We start from the raw sequence: 21,041 nt of genomic DNA on the forward strand, positions 1-21,041 counted from the left end.
GTTGTAGTTTTCTATCTCTACAGGACTATCTGAAGTGCTGCGAGTTGGCTTCTTGATAACACACTTTACACCATGTAGTGATCATTACTCTAAAAGACAAAGACATGAAGATAAAGGTTAAAAGTGGAGCATTGCTTAATATAAGGTTTTAAATGTCACTTTGGGTGTCATATTTAAATGCCATGTGAATGTCTGTGCAGTAAGGCGGAATTCACTGTATACTTTTGAAAATATACTGTAGCAAACACTTGTAAGTAATGAAAAAATGACAAGATCCTGACAACCTCTTCTTGTGTCTGACAACCTAACATTCCTCTAATGCTGCTTTCTGCATCTGCCATCAATCTGCCATCAAATTATTCATCTAGAGAATAACTGAAGTGAATAAAAGAAAGGAACAAAAGGAAAAACAACCCTCACCTTTTGTTTTTTAATCTCATGATGCATCCAAACACACTTTTCCCCCCTTCTGTCTTATTTCCATAAGAATCAGAGGAGAAGGTGTCAGACAGGCCAATGTGAATGCTACGTTTTCACTGCACCACATTTGACTGCGCAAAAATAAATCTGATAGAGGTTTATAGTCGAATGCACACGCGACTGGTAAAAAACTAAATTTGACATACGTAATGCTGATCAACAAAAGCTGTTAAAAGTTATTACAGAGCTCGTGACTTCACCCCATGAAATACAATAAGTTTTGTTTTGGTTGTAAAAAATAAAAAATAAAGCAAAGGTGATGTATATCTTATTTGCATGGTAATATGTCATTTATTGCTCTGTAATCATGATGTATGTGTGCCATCTCTGGAAAATAAACCTATCAAAAGTTTTTACTCTGCTCATTTTTCATTTTCAACTACACGCCTCTGGACAATTTTTGAACGAAAGAAAGAAAAAAATCTCGACTGGGAACTACCTCAGTGAAGGCCGCCGCATTGTCGGAGGGAAACTTCTGTTCCCATAATTCTCCTTCAAGACATGCAAATACATCATCTTTTCCAAAACTCCCCACCCATTGCCACAAACTGCAGCAAAAAACAAGCACATAAAAAGGCAAACTGTGTCTTATATTTCACTATTCTGGCAGGGGAAGCTGTTTGGCCAGACATTTGCTCATGAATATTTAGGTGGTGGTGTTATGAATATGCATTAGAATGCCGGAGGAGCACTATCAGCACACAGATTTATGAGCTAGTGTAAGAGATAATGATAAAGGAGGAGCTAACCTGGCTACTGGTATGACAAACAGAATGCACACGGAGAAACACAGGGAACCGTATCCGTGTTTAAGGACAGAAACAGATCTGCCTCACAGTGATTAGGGAAAAAAAGAAAATAACAATAATAGTAATTTAATAAGGCATATTACTGCAAAACGTCTGAAGCTAATGGCCTAAATATGTATTACAGGTATATTACAGGTTTTAAAGGTCTGTGTAAATACACGAGTAAGGCAATTTTTTATCATTTGCTAATGTGTATACTTTTTTTGGAAAGTATACACATTAAAGTGAGGTTCAAATATTTTTCTTCTTTTTTGATTAAATAATTTTTACAGCCTCACTCAATCAGTAAATTCATCAACAAAAAGTCAAGATTGCACATGATTTTAGAAATATAAATGGAAAGTTTTGTTTGTGTAAGTGCTACTGAAGTTGATAATCTCATTTTGAGAAAATGGCATTTGCATATTACATAAATATATATAATTTTATGGGGGGAGGGTTATTATAACATCTAAGAAAATGATTATTTTCATAATTACATTACATTTTGTGTGTGTATTTAAATGTTAAGGTTTCATATATTCAAATTAATTTGTATAAATGTTTAATAGAAAAGGAGGAAAATAAACAATTGAAGCTGTATTTTCCTGTTAGCATTACAGAATTTATACACTTTTACTGTAAAATGTATAAATCCAGTTAACTGAGCTAAACTGTCACTAGGATAAAAATGTAAAATGGCATTTCTGTTATTTCAGGTTGCAACTGAGAAGTTTGTTTCTTCTCTGCCCCTGGGGTATATACTTAGAAGCATAGCATTGCAATCTTTTTTTTTAATCTGTGCAATGCCGTACCTGCATGTGGTGCTTCTTAGAAAGCATCGCCTGATAACACCCCATACTGGCCACCCAGTGGTTGCAGAGATACCGCAATCTTTTGCCTCGGGTGCAGAAAGGCCAGGAAAAAAGAGAAAGGATGCATACAGAAGAATTCAGAAACAGCTAGAAATGTTCCCTGCAGAACTGAGGTGAAGATTGGCATGGACGCCATACTGGAACCTGCAGGATACCATTTCAGAGTAGAAAGAAGGCCTTCTTGCGTGCAGTTATAATCTTATTTAGGCAGTGAAAGCACAGCAGTTAATTGCAAATATATTCCTTGCACTATTACTGAGCACGCTGGGTCATTGTAAAATAAACAAAATGCAAATTTTATAACCATTTTTATGACAATTCTTTGGCAACATTACAAGCTATGCTGACTTAATATTAACTTTGAATATTGAGGTTATGCGTTTCGATAAACTCCATAGGGACACAATAAAAATCATCAGAAAATGTGTGACATAGCTAATTAAAATATTGCTCTGAAGGGGAAAAGAACTTAATTTCTCATGCATGTGAGTCACTGTGAAATTATTTTACTGAACTTATGTAACCTTGTCAGAGGCAGCTCATTTAAACCCACCACCTCCACGACCGTTACACTGTCAGAGGAATTAAGATTTGCTTTGCACAGAAAAAACCCAATCTTTTTAAAGAATGCTGACTAATCATGAGAGCAATATAAAATAAAATAGCACTATAGCACTCAAGTCCAGTCTGAGTTCTCTAACATTTTTGTCTATCATCACAGACTTTGATTCCTCTTTAGTGTTTTTGGCCTCGGATTTCATCGGTTTAAACATGTAACAGTATCCTAAAATATTACAAATGCATCACATAATGGGTTAATTGATGACCCTACCCTGAAAACAGCAGTGATGAATAAATAAATAAACATGAAGTCACATGCATTTATTGAACATCCCGCCAGGCAAGGGCTAAAGGTTAGCCACAGCCCAGCCTGTGTTATGATTCAGACTTGACCTTATTGGGAACTGGTTATGATTTGACCTCATAGCTGTTTGTATTTGGAAAGTTCCTCCAGCCATATCAGAAATTTACCCTTACATTTATTGTTTGCTAATATGTACGCTTAAAAAATGAGCAGCTTTGTGGTTTAAAAGCTAACACATTTGCCCTACATGAGTCAAAGCTTGGGTTTAAGTGGGGGAGCAGACACAATCCCATTGTGCAAAATCAAACATGACAATTTACCTGCTGTGGCCACTCACTGGAAAATAAGAGGCCAGCTTAAAGTACTTTGATACTATTTTAAATTCAGAATTAAGATTATCCACAAATTCCTCTAAGTACCAATTTCTACAACACAGTGTGAAGACCGTGAAAGCTCCATAAAGCTCCACCAATTGTTCCACTCTTACTACAAAAATCAAAGAAATAAAATCTTGTTTTTAGACATGTTTAGGGTGTGTGGAAAGCAAATTTTTAATATTTCATATTTCTTGAAGTTTAAAAGTCAAACATGAGGTGAGCCACATATTTGTGTGGGGACCAATTTACTAGTTTCTCAAAATATTTTGTGTTAGGCTAACTTATGATACATTTAAATTTGATGCATAATACTACTGTATATGCTACATAATTTTCTTTTTATCAATGTATTTGTTTTTATTGGTATACTTTATTTCTATGGGAGATCACCTCCAAAATATGGAGCATAATGAGATAATTCTGATTCTAAATGACAGCGCTTGGAAACGAGTTTGATCACTTCAGTTCCCTTCCCCACAGAAAGACAAAGATCACCAGTGAAGCGGTACAATCTGATTATAGTATCATCATGATATTGCTGCATTATGACAAAAAAATGAGTTTGCCTTGAATTTAGTGATGGATTGGAGAGATTTAAGTGTAGCAATCAGGTGTTTTTAGTAGCTCTTTATAGAAATCAGACACTTATATATGCAGCTTTCTCTATCGTACATATTTTACACTTTTAAATGGCCCATTTTTTATAGTGGGGGGGGAAACCCCTCTGATAACCACTGGCAGACTCACAGTGTTATCATATAGGTGATTGGCTAACTCCCATGTGTAGACACAAAGTTACTGTGTAAACCCGCATACTGCAGAAAAATACATAATTTTCTTCAACAAAACCCAGAGTGCTAAATGCACATACAAATAAGATACGAGGAGGACAATAACTTCCATTGCAGCATGGAGCTGTGTTCCCTGCAGACGCACAGCCTTCCACAATAAGTGGATGAGGAAGAGCTGATAGTTTGGCACAGTTGCTGCTTTTCAAAGCTAACAAAGTCTTTGTGGCAGTCACAAAGGTAGTGCCTGGCAATTGACTCCTGCAAAAAAAAAAGTATTTAAAAAAAAACTGCCTTTGAGAGTAGAAAGTAGGAGAGATACAGGAAGGGAAAGAAAAAATGCATTGTATATCACAGCAAGTGGTGACACATTGTTGGGGCTTTGGGAGTTTAAGAGTGCACTGCCTCCTTTGTTGTAGCTCTTCTCGGAGGACTTGAACATATCGACGTCCGGGGTTTTTTTTCCCCTCATTGCAACCTGAATTCTCATCCTACACTCTGCTCCTGCAGAAGAAACTGAACTGCTTCCTGTACAATGACAGCTCTTTGCATGACAAAGGAGAAGCAAATGGGGGAACCTGGAAAAAGGAGGGAAAAAAGATGGAAGCGTGTCAAGTACGTAGAGGAAGTTTTTGCCTTTGTGAAAATGTGCGAGCGTTCGTGCATCTGCATGTCCACACGTGTGCGCGTCGGTACAAAAGCCAGCGAGCCAGAGCTGAAGCACAGACAGTCAATGTGCTTTAATGGAGACTATGTGCTCACTGCGGCACGGCGTATGTGATAAATTATTCATTGGCTACAACACCAGAGCTATCATCGGCTCTGTTATTATCACAAACCGATGGTCAGCTGTTGCTTTAAAAGGCAATGGAGAGGGGGGGGAAAGTTTAACTTTGTAGAAAATGCTCCACGACAGTACAGGACAGGGGGGTTACACCTTGTTAGGCTGTGTTGATCAGCTTACAGGGTATGAAAAGTTGTGAACAGAGGGAGTGATGATAGGGTTACAGCTCCCCTGATCTCTCACAAATGTCTTGTTTCCCTCCTTTTATACCTCTCTTCTTAATCATTCCCAGACACATGCAAGGCTCGCCCTGCAGTTTTCTCTCTGTTCATTTCATTTTATATGGCGTCCCTCTGTCCTTGCATTCATCTCACCCTACATCCCTTCTCTGGATGTCCCTTTCTGTCACCACAGCCACCCCACCCCCTGCCAATGCTCCTTCTTGCTCCCACAACCCCTATTTCTGTCTCTATCTCCACGGAGGAGGTGCCAGAGCAGCGTAATTGGTATTCAGGCTCTGTCAGAGTCAATGCAGAGCCCTGTTAGCAGAATAAGAGAGGAAACATCCTTATCTGGATTTCCACAGTAACCAGAGGGTGGGTGGATGGGTGGGTGGGGGGGGTTCAGCTTCACTCGCTGCTCTTATTATATTTTATTTCTATATTCCTTTTTTTTTTGTTGTTGTTGTTTTCCATCTTGTTTTCTCTCATCGTCCTCCCCCTGCTGTCTGTGCTAATTATTGACTGGCTGTGTTGCAGGCTCCTAAGCGCACACGCACGCACGTACACCCTTAATAGGAATTCACACATTGACTGGAGTTTGTAATCGCACACAACTGCACAGAGGAAGCACAGAAGAACTACAACCTGTGTGTGCAGACACACTTGCACAGACATTACACAACCCTGATACAGCCCGCTGGCACAACCACATCTGCATCTACTACACTTATTACACACACAGAGTCTCCCTCTCTCTCTACTCTCACTGTGTCCTCTCTGTCTCCTCTCAATTCCAGAGGGCTACACTACAAGACACATGTACTTGCACAGCACCATTATGGGGCTATTTTGAGGATGCTGAGTGAGTGCACCGAGCTCTTGAACTACACAAACGACTGCATCTCTCTGCACACTGTAAAATGTAACTGTAGCTTAAATGAGTAAGGAAATAATATTTATAATGTGTTTATAATGATTATGAAAACAAAATCATGAAATCAAATCAGCTCAGGGTGTGAAAGCCAGTTTTGGCGACTGAAATTTGAGTTTTACTGAAGACGCAAAATAAATAATTGAATAAAAGAAAAGAAATACCATGCCCAAGCTTCTTTTTACAGACAGTGTTGTTAGTTTGTATGTCACTTAGTGTCTGATCAGGTTTTGAGACTGATGAAAATGCAGACAGACATCGGGATCGATGCAGTGTTAACGTGTTTCACCTTTGACCTCAGTGGAAAGATGACGTCACACAGGCTGGTTAGCGGTACATTCATTCTCTTTTGAGTGCTTTCTTAAAATTTAGTCCTGTCATTGAATCATGGACTTAACGACAAAGAAATCAACTGCCACCTCACAAACACATTTTCATAGAAAGAATTCAAATCATAATTCTGACCAAATTTCACACAAATATCTGACAGGATATAAACTGATGTGGTACTTTTAGCTGCTCCCTTAATTCCCAAGATTTAACCCTAACCATCTGAGGACAGATCCACGTGTTTGATTTGGCATAGACTTCATGCCAGATGCCCTTCCTGATAAAATAGCTAGACTTGGGACCAGCGTTAGTACACTAACTACCTCCCCCGGGTATCTTTCACATGCAAATGTGTTAACCACTACACCGCGAAGCCACCATTTTTTGCAAAAAGCACTTATTTGACCTTTATTCAACCCCAAAACTCAGGAAAAGAAGAGGAAATTCAGAATATATTTCTTATTTGGTCTAACATGACACTAAGTTTGGGTGCCATCTAAGACTTTGGACAAACATGGTTGGAAACTGCACCTTGACTAGTTTGACAGAGGCAGTAATTCTAGCTTTTCCCATGGTGATCACTAAGGATTATTTAAAAGTGTAGCTCACATTGAGTTCAAGAAAAGAGCTGTTCGACTTGAATGTACTACTCACAAAGAATCAATACAAAATACTATTAATTAGATTGTTTTCTTTGATCTACCTTTTAACAGCTGATTTCTAAACAATAGCATTGCCAACAGTGTCCAGTGCCTCAATCGCGACCTCAAATTTGATAGTAGTCTTACTATTGCTTTATTTTACTGAAACTTACTGACTACTGTTGTCCTGCTCAACCATGTGTACCAGCAGAATGCAGGTTTTTCAAGTTGTTTGTAAAGTAAAGCTGTTTATTTGGCCTTGCACCATATGTCTCCTTTCTCTACCTGTAGCAAAATGTTTAGTTTGTCTTTCTGAAGCAAGAACTGTTTCTCTCTCTGCTACTTCGCTTCCCCCTTACACACAAACCCAACAGAGTTTCTTTGTTTTGCTTTGCCAAGAAATAAGTGGGCACAATATAGAAAAGATGGGAAAAAAAGGAGGAGAAAGGATTAAAAGACTGGATTCAGCCTCAGTGGGAGACTATTCAAAGCCAGTGTGCAGATTCTCTAAGTGTGAAAGAGTGGACACCATGCAAACTATGTTCAACATGCAGTGATAAAAAAAGAAACAAAAAAGAGACAAGTGAGCGAAATACAACAACCTGCAGAGCCTGTCTCACATCCAATAGTTGTTGTGAGCATCTCAACAAATTAATTGGATCTACTTGTGATAAAAAAAAAAAAAATCAGAGGGCAACAGAACATATGTTTTGTTCCTTATAATCAAAAGCTGCGTATTGCTATAAGAGAAGACCAACTAGCCTAAATGAAGAATAAACAATTCCCTAACAAATGTATATATAGATACATTAAAACTGGTATGAAATCTATGTACAACATTAGTGACTTACATACCAAATAAGAAAACTAAAGTACATCAGTATTCAGTTTATTAACTTTATATTTATTTTGTATATTATTACAGCATAAAAGAACTGCAGTTCAATCATTGTTTTCGGTTTTCCTACCGTCTCTTTTCAGTGGCCTAATCCGACCTCTAGAAGCTCCACTGTTTCTTTGATGTAGTGATTTGAGTTGCTTTCCAGCTACTCAAAAAAACAATAAGGAGAATAGAAGATCTGCACTGCGTTGTTCTCATTTTTCACGGAAGCAGCCAAATGCAATAAGACTACATTGATGGAAGAATCATTTTACGAATACTAAAATGTTATCGATTACACACATAGTAACTGTGAAAGATGACACACTAACCGATATTAAGACATATAAGGAATGTTGTTACACCCTAAGTATCATTTAGCAAATAATCCACATACATAAATTCATTATATAATGCAAAATGCTACAACACATGCGAATATGTCGGGACTTCCAGTGCTGAATACCAAAATGTACCGATGACAAATCTTAATTTTACCAATTTATTTTTACATGACGGTTGACATACCTCGTTTTTAGCCCATCTGCAGTGACTCCCTGGGGCATTGACAGAAAACAAATAATCTATTTAAAAAGCCTACACATTGAATTTAAAAAAAATTAAAGTTTATGTCTACCCCTCTTCATTTTACAATTATAATTTTGACTTCATAATTGTTCTGTTTTTTTAGATATGTAAGTATGAGTAAATAACGCAAAATGTTCTTCCTTTTTTTGTTCTATAATGTCATAAATGTAATAAAAACACGACATCGCTGTCATAAAAATGCAAAGTTAAGGTAAAAAATAATCCCAAATGTATTTTATATGTTTTATACTCAAAAGGCTGTGCAAGCTTCAGTAGATTCAAGATTCAACTCTCTTTACCGTCATTATGCAAGCTCGATGAAATTATGGCAATATTTCCTCACATAATAAATAATATAATCAAACCAACATAAATATGAATACAAAATGCAATATACTAATATGTGTATATATCAAAAGTATAACGTTTTTACCCATTATGCCCAGCAATACTGAACCTAAGAATATTGGAGGGTAATGGATACTTTATGGTTCTATATGGATGTTTTTGGTCCAAACCTGGCCTTTCAATACGGAAGGTTCCTGATCCCTGGGTTATGATTTACTTTTTCCAGTATCTTTGGAGATTAATTGATTTGACTTTTACTAATGTGCTATTTTAATTGCAATACTTTTGTATTTTTAATATTACTTGAAAGATCTGAACACTTCCACTTTGTTTAATAACAAGATACAAACTTTTTAAAAACCTTTTTTATTATTATTATTCCAATGTTCCAGTTTGTCTTTTCAAAATATTTCAGGGTACAGCTTTTGACTCTTTCTGTTGTCAGAAAGTTTAAATTGTGCACATCAAACTTCAACGTGCGGTAAGGTGTGACATGTTTTCTCCTAAAGTTAGGACAGGGACAAATCTCTTAAATGACAAACCTCGGTGCTCTCTGTTGACAGAAAACAGAACTCTCAGACATCATTGAGAAAATTAATTAATCCTCAGCTGTGTTGAGGCAAACGTTGGGAGAGAAACTACATATAATTTGGATGATATCCTCTCTCTCTCTTAGCATTGGTGCAGGTTACTAGAACAACCAATCCCTGTCTGCCATTACCTGAGTTGCCATGGTAACCCTCCCCCAAAAAGAATTTATTTCAGGAAGCAACCCATCGGCAACAACCTGTGACTCTCTCTCTGTCGCTCTCATTCTTTCCCTCCTCCTCCTCCGTCTCGTCATCGCGCTACCCTTTTTACTCCTTTCACACACTTCCTGCTCCTCTCCTCTCAAGCTGTGTGTCTACATATGGTGTCCTATACTTTCTTCCTCCGCCTCGCTCCCTTTCTGCATTTTATCTGACTGTCCCCTTCCTCCTCATTTGCTGTCATAGTCTGTCCATATTCAGCCACTGGGTTAGTTCATTTGTAGCTACCACCAGAGGAAATGGTGCATCAGGCTCCTTCACTAGGTTGTTATCTGTACTCATGGCTGGAGCTCCGTGTGTTTGAGGGAAAAGTACAGCGTCTGTACACGCGTGTTTTGCATGCATTCAGAAGTGCAACTGTGTGTGTGTGTGTGTGTGTGTGTAGGTGTGTGTGTGTGTGCGTGCGTGCATGGGTGCTCGCGTGTGTAACCGTTTGTGCCAATTATTTCATTACCGGCTGACAGATTTCTCTTTCCACTATTACCGCTCCCCTAGCCACAGGCACCAGCACAAACCCCAGCAGTCACAGTCACACAAACACACACACACACACACACAAGCTAGCACACAGCAACCAGTTAAAGTCCATCAATTAAGAAGGCAATTTGCTCAAGTGGTTCCACCTGGGCTAAAAGGCAGGTGGGTGGCTATGCTCTGTTTACCTATCAGACACTATTAGGGCCGGGATGTTGCTGGTTTTACTTCTGTCCTGCTTCCATGATGTCAGCTCTGCCTTTTTTTTTTTTGGTCTGCCTTTATGTCTTATAGGCTGTGTATGTTTGTGTGTGTGTGTGTGTGTATGACTGAACGGGAGATTATGTCAAGTGTTCGTGATAACTGGAATGCACTGTATCTGTCAATGAGTGGCAACCAAATGACAGATGATGCTAACATTTTGTGGATGCGGTGCGCGTGTGTGTGTGTATGCATGTTATGTGTCAGGTTATGAAGCCGCTGACATCTAGAAGTGGTAGCTGACGCCGCTCTGTCCACACACATCCCCCGTCTTTGACAAGATTTCATCAGCAATACCTCGAAGTGTGTGTGTGTGTGTGCTGTTATTTTTGTGAGTGCTTCATTGTGGACTGTGTGCGTGCGTGTGTGTGGCCTCTGCAGCAATATTTCATCCTTTCTGGAGTCCCCTAAGAACCTGCGGCACTCTGTGTGAGTGTGTGTGTTTGTGGCGGTGTATGCATATGTATTCATGGCTACCTCTGTGTCTTTGTGGGTGTGTGGGTGTGCATGTGTGTGCGTGCGCACATCTACACTCGCTCCAAGCATTTATTCACTATCATGGAGAACAGCACGTGTGTGTGTTCTGAATGTATGATGAAACTTCACACGCACAGAGGCACACACGCACCATGCCACACACTCACACAGTCTGTTTGATAAATTAGACTTGGAGCTACAGGAATTTGCTTTGCAATGAACTAAGGCAGCCACGAGATAGTCCATACAGTCTGTCAAGCTCCGGTGTATACTTGCAGCCCCTGCGTATGCATATGCTTGCGTTTGTATTTGTCACCCTACCTCTGCATGTTAACTTAACATGTGCCGATGCCTGTGGCCTCGACGTTTATCTGCAAGAAACGAAGAGACCGCGTGTTTACATACCGACCTCGCCATACAAAGCGCTCAGAGGCACAACAGAATGCACGCTCAGGAGGTAAACCGCACCGACAGGACCTACATGTCAATGCTTCCTCTCTCCGTTCATTTGATTTCAGGCAAGGGCATTCTGTTTCCTGCATCCCACAAGCCCCATTTCCTTTCTCATTGGATGTGGTATTATCCTTGGGCTTATGTGGCAGAGTACAAGATATAATTTATTGTCTGTTCAGCAAGGCAAATGTGCAAACCTGGCATATTTCATTTGCTGAACATATCATTATTAAAATATGATTCCCCCCCACCTCCTTTTTTTTGTTTCGCACTGTGTGGAGAAATGATATCTGGGGGAGATCTGATTCTTGGCCTCACTGTGAATTTCTTGCCACTAATATATATAAAACATCGGAGGATGGGCAACCTCTGTGTGAAGAGGGGAGACTGGCGAAGTCAGTGTTACGAAAGGGGAAAGCACAGTGGTAAAAGAGTCAGACACATCGATGGATATCAATGCATACCAAGTAGAAAAATGTGCATTACTTCTCAGATGATGAAACACCAGGTTTGGGAAAGCAGTGAACCTCCTTGCCCTGCTTAATACATACATACAATCTGAGTTCAGACAGCTACGAAGTCCAGGCTGCTTTAGCACCCATAGCAGCAAATACCCAGCATGCCTTGTAAATGACTGTGTACACAGCGTGTATACTATATATGCATTATTTTTACGTGAAGAATGTGCCTTTAAACATTCCCCAGAAGCAGCACTGTAAAGCAACAACACGCCATGGAAGAAAGCTTTCTGTATTCATGAGTTTGGTTTTAACAGTCCCTGCAGGTACAATAATGAAGTTCCTTTCTCCCATGTGGAATGGACCGTAATGATTGTGATGAAGCAGAATTGCTGGCTGGTTTCCTTTTTTTTTTTCTTTCTCCCCCCCTCGCTGCTGTTGTATTGACAGAGCTGTAAACATAAGCATAAAACTATATGTCGCAACGATGTAACTGTAAAAAAGAACTATTAACAGATGCAAAGAGCGAGGCCAAGCCTGGAAAAAGATGCAAAAACAGGCTTCAGTGGTTGTTTGAGTGCCCTATTTGAAGTCTATTCTCTGATATACAACACCTTTGCAAAAAGGTTCAAACATAAAAATGGAAAATGTGAATAAAAACAGAAACATTTTGAGAACTGTTATTAGATTTAGGTATTTATGTAGAAGGAACACATAAAAAGTTGAAATTGAGACATTTTACTGTGTTTTTTTAATAGAAGGGCAAAAGGCTAAAAAAGTTATGTAACGTTTAAAAATACCTGGTGCAACATGTCACAACAAGTTAGCTTAATTAGTAATACAATTAGGCAAATAAACAGCTTCCCAGAGGCTGAATCTTTCAGAGGATAGGGTTTTACAATGCTGTGAAAGACTGTGTGGGTCAGTTCCACAAACACTTCCTTTCTGGACCTTGCCTCTTTTCGGATGGCCTGAAATGAAGTAGAAATCTGTCCTGTGGTCGGAATAATCAAAATGTGAAATTCTGTTTGAAAATCATGCATGCTACATCCTCCAGCACAGAATCTGACTTTTTTACTGTATGATACATACAGGTTTTGGAATGCCACATGCTGCCATCCAGACGTCGTTTTGAGTGTTGGGCATGGTTTTACTGAGCTCAGTGGGACAACTTTGAAATACATCCTGCTTCACTAGTGTGGTAGATGTTGTTTATGTGCTAAAAATGGGTCAATTTTGCCTGTTACTAGGTGGTTGTTAGGCATGTATAATTCAGATTTTGTGAATATGAGATGTTGTTGTCATGAAATAAAATGACACAATGCTATTAGAAGGTTTTAAAGGTGCATAAGTGCTAAAAACAGGCTAAGTCTCTTGATAGGTAGCTGATTGCTCAACTCCTGATAGCGTAGGCGGAGCTTGTAGACAAAGTAACAAACACACAGGCAGAGAGAGATTTATTGTGTAATAGTAAGATATCCTAAATGAAACAGCGGAGGCTATGAACCACTAAACAAGAGTGGGGACATTGAAGTTTCTCAACTACAGAAATTGTTCTGATTTTCCAAATAAGAAAACCCAGAGAAGGTTGTTTTAAAAAGACATGTTGAGAAACTATGGTAAATGTGCACCCAAATGAAAAACAGATCTATTTGTTCAAAAACCAGCAACTTCCTAATTACATTATTTGATACAGTTTCTGTTTACTATTATCTAAATATGGTTTTAAATATTATATATTATATTTTAATTATATTTTTGTTTTATTGTATTATTATTATTGACATTTTACTACTTAAAAAATCAGGATTACAATTGAAAAAGCCCAAATTGTTTAATTTTTATCAGCTGAAGATAATTCTCTTTATAAGTTATAAGTTAGCTACACTGTGTAATGGAGTGGCAACAGGTTCCTTCTGCATTTAAAATGCTTCACAACTGGAACAACAAAGACAGTTCCAATGAGTAAACAAGCTAAAGCATGCAATGATTTGAATAATGTTATTCAAGCAACCTGCTGGATTACAGTTTGACACCGCAATGCTTGCCCGCTACATCAATTATGTCAATGATGATCACCGTACGAGCAGAAAACCTGATGACTTATCTTGCTTCGTTGCATGACTAACATCCATGTCAGCACCTTTTTCGCCGCATGCTTTAATGCCATTAGAAGATAAATGAGTGGCGCTGCTTGTTATGACCCGTAATGATATGGTTTGTCCTTTACAGTGAGCTAAACCCATTTTCTTCTACTGCGTAAGAACGGGAATAGGAATTGGAACCCCACAAGCAATCTATTCAAGGGTGCAACAAGCTAAGGGGATGTGACGTGCCAATGTTTTTTAGTGATTTTCATTATGTGTCATTCTATTCTAATTCATTTTCAATTGGACCATAAGAGCTGCTGCCGTAAGCAGTATAAAAAGCAAGAATGAACGAGGGAGGATCTTGTTTAGCTGCAAGACATCCTGAGAAAGAAAATAATGATCTTTATGAAATTGCTTTAGACACAATCTGACAGCCGAGACAAAGCAAGTGGCTGGCCCTGTTCGAATCGATAAAGCCTCCATTAGTTTTCTAAAGAGTAACATGCAATTTGTTTCGGTGGAGCAGCATAGCATCAGTAATATTCTGCCCCTTTGACACAAAAAGCTAATGCACTATAGCCTGCCTAATGTCAGATTAAACCTACATTTCTGTCAGATGGAAATGGAAAAACGGTTAGAACGCAGCGGATCCATAAAGCATGACCAAGTCTGTTATCGCAGACACCAAATTTGTGTCACAATGGCCTTGGGGGCCAAGCTTTCGTGAAGACAGAAAAAAACCCTAGTTTCACAATCCATTGACTGAATGACTGTGATCTCACGCACACAGAAGATCAAACTTCTTAAGCAGCTATCGATCGGCTAGATGAACAGAGGCACGGCGATTGATCCAACCTCGGGATGACCTCATCGCTACCTTTGACACAGCAGGAAGGCACAAATAGAAAAGGCAGAAGGGTAAGCACACTTCTCACCCATCATTTCCTAAAGAATGTGTGGATGTATCACTCTCAAGCACCCTGGTGGTCAGGGAATCAATAGTCTGGAGAGTTGGCCTATGAATAAAATGGACAGGCTCAGTTCCCCTAAATCAGCACTCTTTCAGCTCGCACAGTATATCCTGATGAATCCACTGACTCGGGTTAGATCATCCAAGGGGCGGGACCAGCTTCTCTTTGAGAGATGATCATGATGGACATGTTGCCAGTGTTGCAAGAACAGACCCACAGGAATCCGCCCTCCTCTAAGGAAAATGCTGATCTGAGAGGATTTCTCTCCCACCAGCTGACAAGTCGATAGACAAATGGCTCTGCTTGCCTCTAACCTCTCAAACTACTGGCCCTCCTTCTTCTTGTCCTACTCCTCAGTTTGGGTGTCTACTGCCAAACATTCCACCATTTACTTTCATTTTATGCGCGTGCAAATGCACCCATGATTAATTTATACAGCCGAGCTCTATCAGATCGAAGTGACCAGGAGACATTCTGGACGAGGTTTTAATCAAAGACGCAGCCACAGTTATTTAAACTGCTCAGCTCCTTTACGCTGTTTGCCACTCTTTACAGCCCAGAGGAGCACAACCTAACAATCTGTGCTCTGTGGCTTCCTGATCTGTGCCACAATTTAATATGTGTGGCACACTTTTTTTTAAATCACCATCATCTTTATTACACTAATGTGCTTGGAAGATGTCGCATTGCATGTCCTTACTGATCCAAGGTTTTACAGAATAGCTCAAATCTATGTCTTCAAGCTTGGTTTGGTAGGGCCTTGGGGAGTTTTACACGGCACTTCATGGGTGGAAGGGCACGAATGAAGTGTGTAAGGGTGATGTCTTTCTGACATCGCTATTTCCAAAGGCCGCTGAGTGTTTCCAGTAAAAAATAACGGAACCCTAGGAGGATCCCCACAGCCAGCTTTTTATTAGTAAAGCCAACGCCAATCGTCCCACAGCTCTGCCAAAAGGCAATCAATAGGACTTTTGGAAAACTGGGTGCAATAGTGCACACTTTTTACTGTCCCACAATCAATAAGAACTGTGAAGAACAGTGACATGAGCAAACACACAAACAGATGAAAAGTGGCCCTGGACACAAGGCACAAGGGGCTTGTTTGGGACCAGGCTTAGATTACCTTGAAAAAACCACCACAGGCTTCTGCTGCAACTGTGATTGACTCACAGAAGTGATTTAATTAACAAACCCCTTAACTAATGAATCAATTAAGCAATTGATTAATGCGTGCCACCCCTATGGATTACAGCTGATACTGACCATTAAAGATAAATTGTGTTCAATTTAGAGCAGTTTACAGCAGATTACATTCAGACAGACTTTTACCTACGTACCCCTTGGCTGTGAGGGATTTGAAATCACCGAGGATTTGCCAAGTAAAACACGGTGATTGTGACATTGCTTCTGTATGCTGAAGGAGTATTACTGCAGCATTAAATACATGCATATTATCTTTATCTCACTTGAGTCCTAAAGCTGTGCTGCAGGGCTAAGTTCCCTAAAATCCTTCCTTTCTGCAGATTAATAATAGATGCTTAAAAAAAGGAAGAAATACTTAATGAGTGCACCTCTGCTGCTGGATCTCAAAATCACATTCGAGTGGGAGCTCGTGCAGCAGTTCGCCCTGGCCTCCACTCTAATTAGACCATCGGCAGGTTTTAGATGCAGGTGATAGCTGGGAAAGCGGCTACGCCTCTTAAAGGCCGTGCCTAGCACGTATTGTGCATTCTGCTACAGTGGCACAAACAGAATTAATATTCAGATGGAGAAATGAGACACGGCATCCGCAGATGGCACGACGAAATTGAATACTTGTACTGAAATCTCTGCAGTGATAGGAGGAAACTGGAGGACAAAATAAAAATAGTACAAAAAGTGGAGGGAAAAATAATAACTGCCGATATAAACAGCAGTTGTGGAGCAGATCTTTAGTATGTTACATAACCATCTACTGTTTGACAACTCTGGCACATAAAACCGATCACGCTAGGATTTCTTTTAGTCATGCAATCAGTTTAATTTGAGCAAAAGAGCTCGATGTAAGAGACAGCGATGTCCTGTGTTTCAGGCAGTGATGTGAGTTTTGAGCACATAACCCCCGACTGCAGACTCCCGGTTTTTTCATATGTTTATTATTACACTATTACACCCTCTCTTTTTCATCTGGTGTCCTAAGTGACAGGGCTCCCCTTCCTTCATGGGCCACGTGCGTGCATGACACTGCGAGTTTGCCACCACTTGACCCGAATCTGCCTGAGGCTGCTCCGAGCTGAGCCTCCACAGCACAGGATGTCATTCTAATCCACATCTTTTTGTTTGGAAAAAAAAAAGAGGATACCCTGCACTGTGCTTTTTAGAGCACCTGCTGTAAATGATTTTGGTTGTCTGAAATTGAGTGCAGTGCATTCACACAGACACACACACACTGTATATCTGTCACTTTGGTCCATTATGGCTCACTCTGTGGTTTTACCTGAAGATCAATAACTGCAGTTGTTAGGCAGCCTGGTGGTCTGTCTGAGGGAGGTGGAGGACGGAGAGAGGCCACTGGGCTGTGCAGACATGAGGTTTTTGGGAGCGCTTCACCTACTCAGCTCCTCAGTGTCACAGAGACGTTTAATATTTCATCTTTTCAAGACGTATTAATTTTAAAAAAAATTAAATAAAAATAATTGGTTCATGTGGGTATGCTTGCAAACGAATGCGCATTTAAGATCATTCCAATCAGAGGTCTCAAACATAAGGTCCGGGGACCAGAATTGGCCAACCTGACGCACATCTTTGGAAAATGCGACAGAGGGCATCAATTTCTGAATTTCATAGCTTTCATAGTTTTTCCCTCCTGGTGAAGATCCACTGCCATTCATACTACACCAAGGCACTTAAGTGATAGATAAGCAATAACAGTTAAAATGCAGAAAAGTTCCTGTTGTTTTTCACTGTGTGCTGCAGATTTTTTGTTTTTACAATGCAGCCACAGAAAAAGCAAAAGGATAGGACATTTTTTGCCAATTAATGTGAAGTACTCTCTTATACCTGTAATAACCATACATTTTTCTGCAATTTTATAAATTCATGCTGACAAACTTCTTTCATTTAGCACTGCAGCATTTCTTTATCATGTAGAAAACCACACAATGAAAGCTACTGTTAAAACTGCATTTCTTCATATGTTTCTAATTAAATGGAATTAAATGATGTGTAATCAAACATCTTTCTCCTGACAGACGCTGGTTTGGCCAACTTGAAATCAGAGTGGGATGCATGCGTCCCACAATGCTTATAAGTTTTGGGAAAACAACCTTCTATATGGCGCCATCCATGACATAGTTACAACGATGAGAAAATGCAAACTAATCATTCAAGATTATTCAAATTTGTCTTTAAGGTTTTATTGACTCTTAAAGTGTCCTCATGAACACTTGAGAGAATTTTCAATAAAGCCACTAAGCTGCATTCTGGTACACCTTCACAATGTTACTCCAATATTGAGAGCGAACAGGCCACTGGTGTTTTAAAGATGCTGCTCTTTTTAGCTTTAAAAGCACACCAAAGATATAACCGTAGCATATTATGCAGGCCATTTTATTACAGTGACTAACGCGTTATTTCCAGAACAAAACCTTTCACGTGCCTCGATGGTCCCGGACTCGCCGGGGGATTTCTGCACCAGGAGCTGTTCTGCAAACCTGTCGGACCCTCTATTGCCATGTGACAAATATCTCAGCCAATAAAGAGCGAAACGGGATTCGCTTCATTGTGTGAATTATTGAAGTGGACAGTGTGAGAAATTTATGGCCCAAAATTCATCCACATTCCGAGCGCATAATACGTTTCCAATCCCAAACCCAAGCCTCTCTGCGAGCCGAGATCCTGTGCCACATTATGCAAGAGGGCTGACGCAACGGGGTGTACAACCCCCCAACCTCAAATGCATATTTCTGCTCATAGTGTGTTCAGCTTCCTAACAAGCTGACACAGAGCTGACGTATTCTTTCTCCATGAGCCCAAATCACCATCTTCAATCTGTAGTTGGCAAGCTCACAATCACTGATATGAAAATAACTCTCTTGTTGACAGGCTACCTTAAATAATATACCACCTGCATGCACATCTGTACCGCCAGCTTCAGCGTCCTCACGCACTGAAGCACAGAGGAGGCGATCAATCCGGCACATGATAGAGAGGAGACTAAAAATACTTCTCCACCCCCCCACCCTGCTTTCTTTTGTTCTAATTCACACTAAAAGATGGTAGTGTTGGACAACCCCAATGTTCTTAATGAAAGAATATGCAGGCTGAGACTAAACGGCCTCTGTTCTTTTTTAGGTCCCTTGTGCATGCCTTTCATTATCCTCATTCCCAAAAGACTGTCGCTAATGCACTCCTTTGAATTCATTTTATCAGTTCGTATTATTAGGCCTCAGAGCAGGGTTTGACCTTGGCCATTCTTGTAGCCTAAAGTGAGCATATTCTCACCACTTCTCTCCCTCCGTCTCTTTGTGCCACATTTCAATAAAGCCCAAACCGAAATTAAATGTGGCCTCTTGCCAGAGAGTGACCAGCAGACTCCCCCCCCCAAAACTTAAAAGCTATTCTGTGTCAAGTTAGAAAGCACAGAAAAACACGGGCTTAAGGGAACAACACCTCAGCGTAAAAAGCACAACATGATACCGGCAAACAACTCGGCAGTGAAGGTCAAAAATATTGTCTTGCCAGTCAACAAGCTCAACAATGCTGATGGCCCGAATCTAATAAGATCCCATCGCATCAACACGGCCGCAAGCAGCACTTTTTTGTACTGTTAGGTGGCCACACAATCCTCTTTTTGACCTCTCTGTAAGGCCAGTGTGCCACAGTAAATTAAAACTACAAAGGGTGGCTTTGGGAAATGTGCCAGTACAGAATCCTCAACTCCCCTTGCTTCAAATTTTTTGGCTGACAGACCTATTTCTCACCCCTCGCTCCCTTTACTTCACTATGGCTGGACATACTCCTACCCAGAAGCAGTCATGGACTCACCACGGTGAGGGAAGTGCTTGCTACTGCTTGACCCGAATATCTGCCCAGGGCTGGAGGCAGCGAGGGCATGGCGAGCCATTCCAAGCCTTCGCTTTTCAAAAATCACCACAAAGGAAAACTCGTGACCGTTTCTAAGTGCCAAACAGACCCTGCTCGCCCCGGGGTATACATGTGTAAAGGTAGTATTAAGAGCTGTTTTACGTGCCAGCTTTATGCAGTGCAGTAATTCCCCCAGCTTACACCATTTGACTTTCATAAGGAGTTTGAGCAGTAAGTGTGCTCAACCTCTGCATGAAAGTCTCCCCGCAGACAGATGTGATTTGTGTATATCGCGGTGTACTGTAGGTGGAATTAATGACCGGTTACACGGAACAATCTCCCACACTGAGACATCGGCTAAGTTGTGATTCATTAAAGCATTAACAGCTGAATGTCAGCAAATGGAACTCAATTAATTAGCACCCCCCCCCTCCCCAAAAAAAACCCAGCTGCACCAACTTCCCACAATGCAGCCATATCTGCAGGCTGTGCATCCAGACAGCATGTCAGCAATGACAGACACACAGCAGCCAGAGCAACAGAGAAGCTGAGAGTTGTGTGACCGAGGGTCTGCATTGGAATTGTACCCGACTTTCGACTCCAAGAAAGGAGGTCTGAAAACACAATATAAAGGCGAATGGAACGACATTAGAACCGCTTGACCTCAATGTTACCCTAAAGCTAGACTCTAGTGCCATCTATTGAAAACGCTTAAAACAAATCAGTATCTCCATACAGTCAACTGCTTTTGGTGGTACTTTTTTTCACCCTCTCTTCCTTGAGCACAATTCTTCCTTCTCCTCTGGCATTCAATACTGGTTAATCGAACATATTCGGGTTGATTACTTGTTGATGAGCAGAGATGCAGAAATGCAGGTGGGATAGGAATCACAGCAGCGCTTGTGCGCCTCATGCTAATGAATTTGCTTTTGTGCAAACTGGATTGGATTCTTCTTTCGTTTTTTCTGTATCGGAGCCACTTAAGAAAATTGGATATTTGATCATGTTTGAATATGTATATATACATATTTGTATTATTATTATTTTATTTTTATTATTTTTTTATTTTTTTGCGGAAAACTTCACAT

The 21,041-nt window shown here is 40.2% G+C and overlaps 1 protein-coding gene across 3 annotated transcripts in view; it reads right to left on the reverse strand.

Annotated features, from left to right (window-relative positions):
- The window catches only part of tafa5a (TAFA chemokine like family member 5a), a 157,056-nt gene that overhangs the window by 87,672 nt on the left and 48,343 nt on the right, over nucleotides 1-21,041 (reverse strand). The gene's annotated exons all lie outside the window — the stretch shown is intronic.

This window comes from Haplochromis burtoni, unplaced genomic scaffold (assembly GCF_018398535.1).
Source record: "Haplochromis burtoni strain Fernald_Lab_line unplaced genomic scaffold, NCSU_Asbu1 Contig_14, whole genome shotgun sequence".
In the NCBI taxonomy this organism is placed as follows: Eukaryota; Metazoa; Chordata; class Actinopteri; order Cichliformes; family Cichlidae; genus Haplochromis; species Haplochromis burtoni.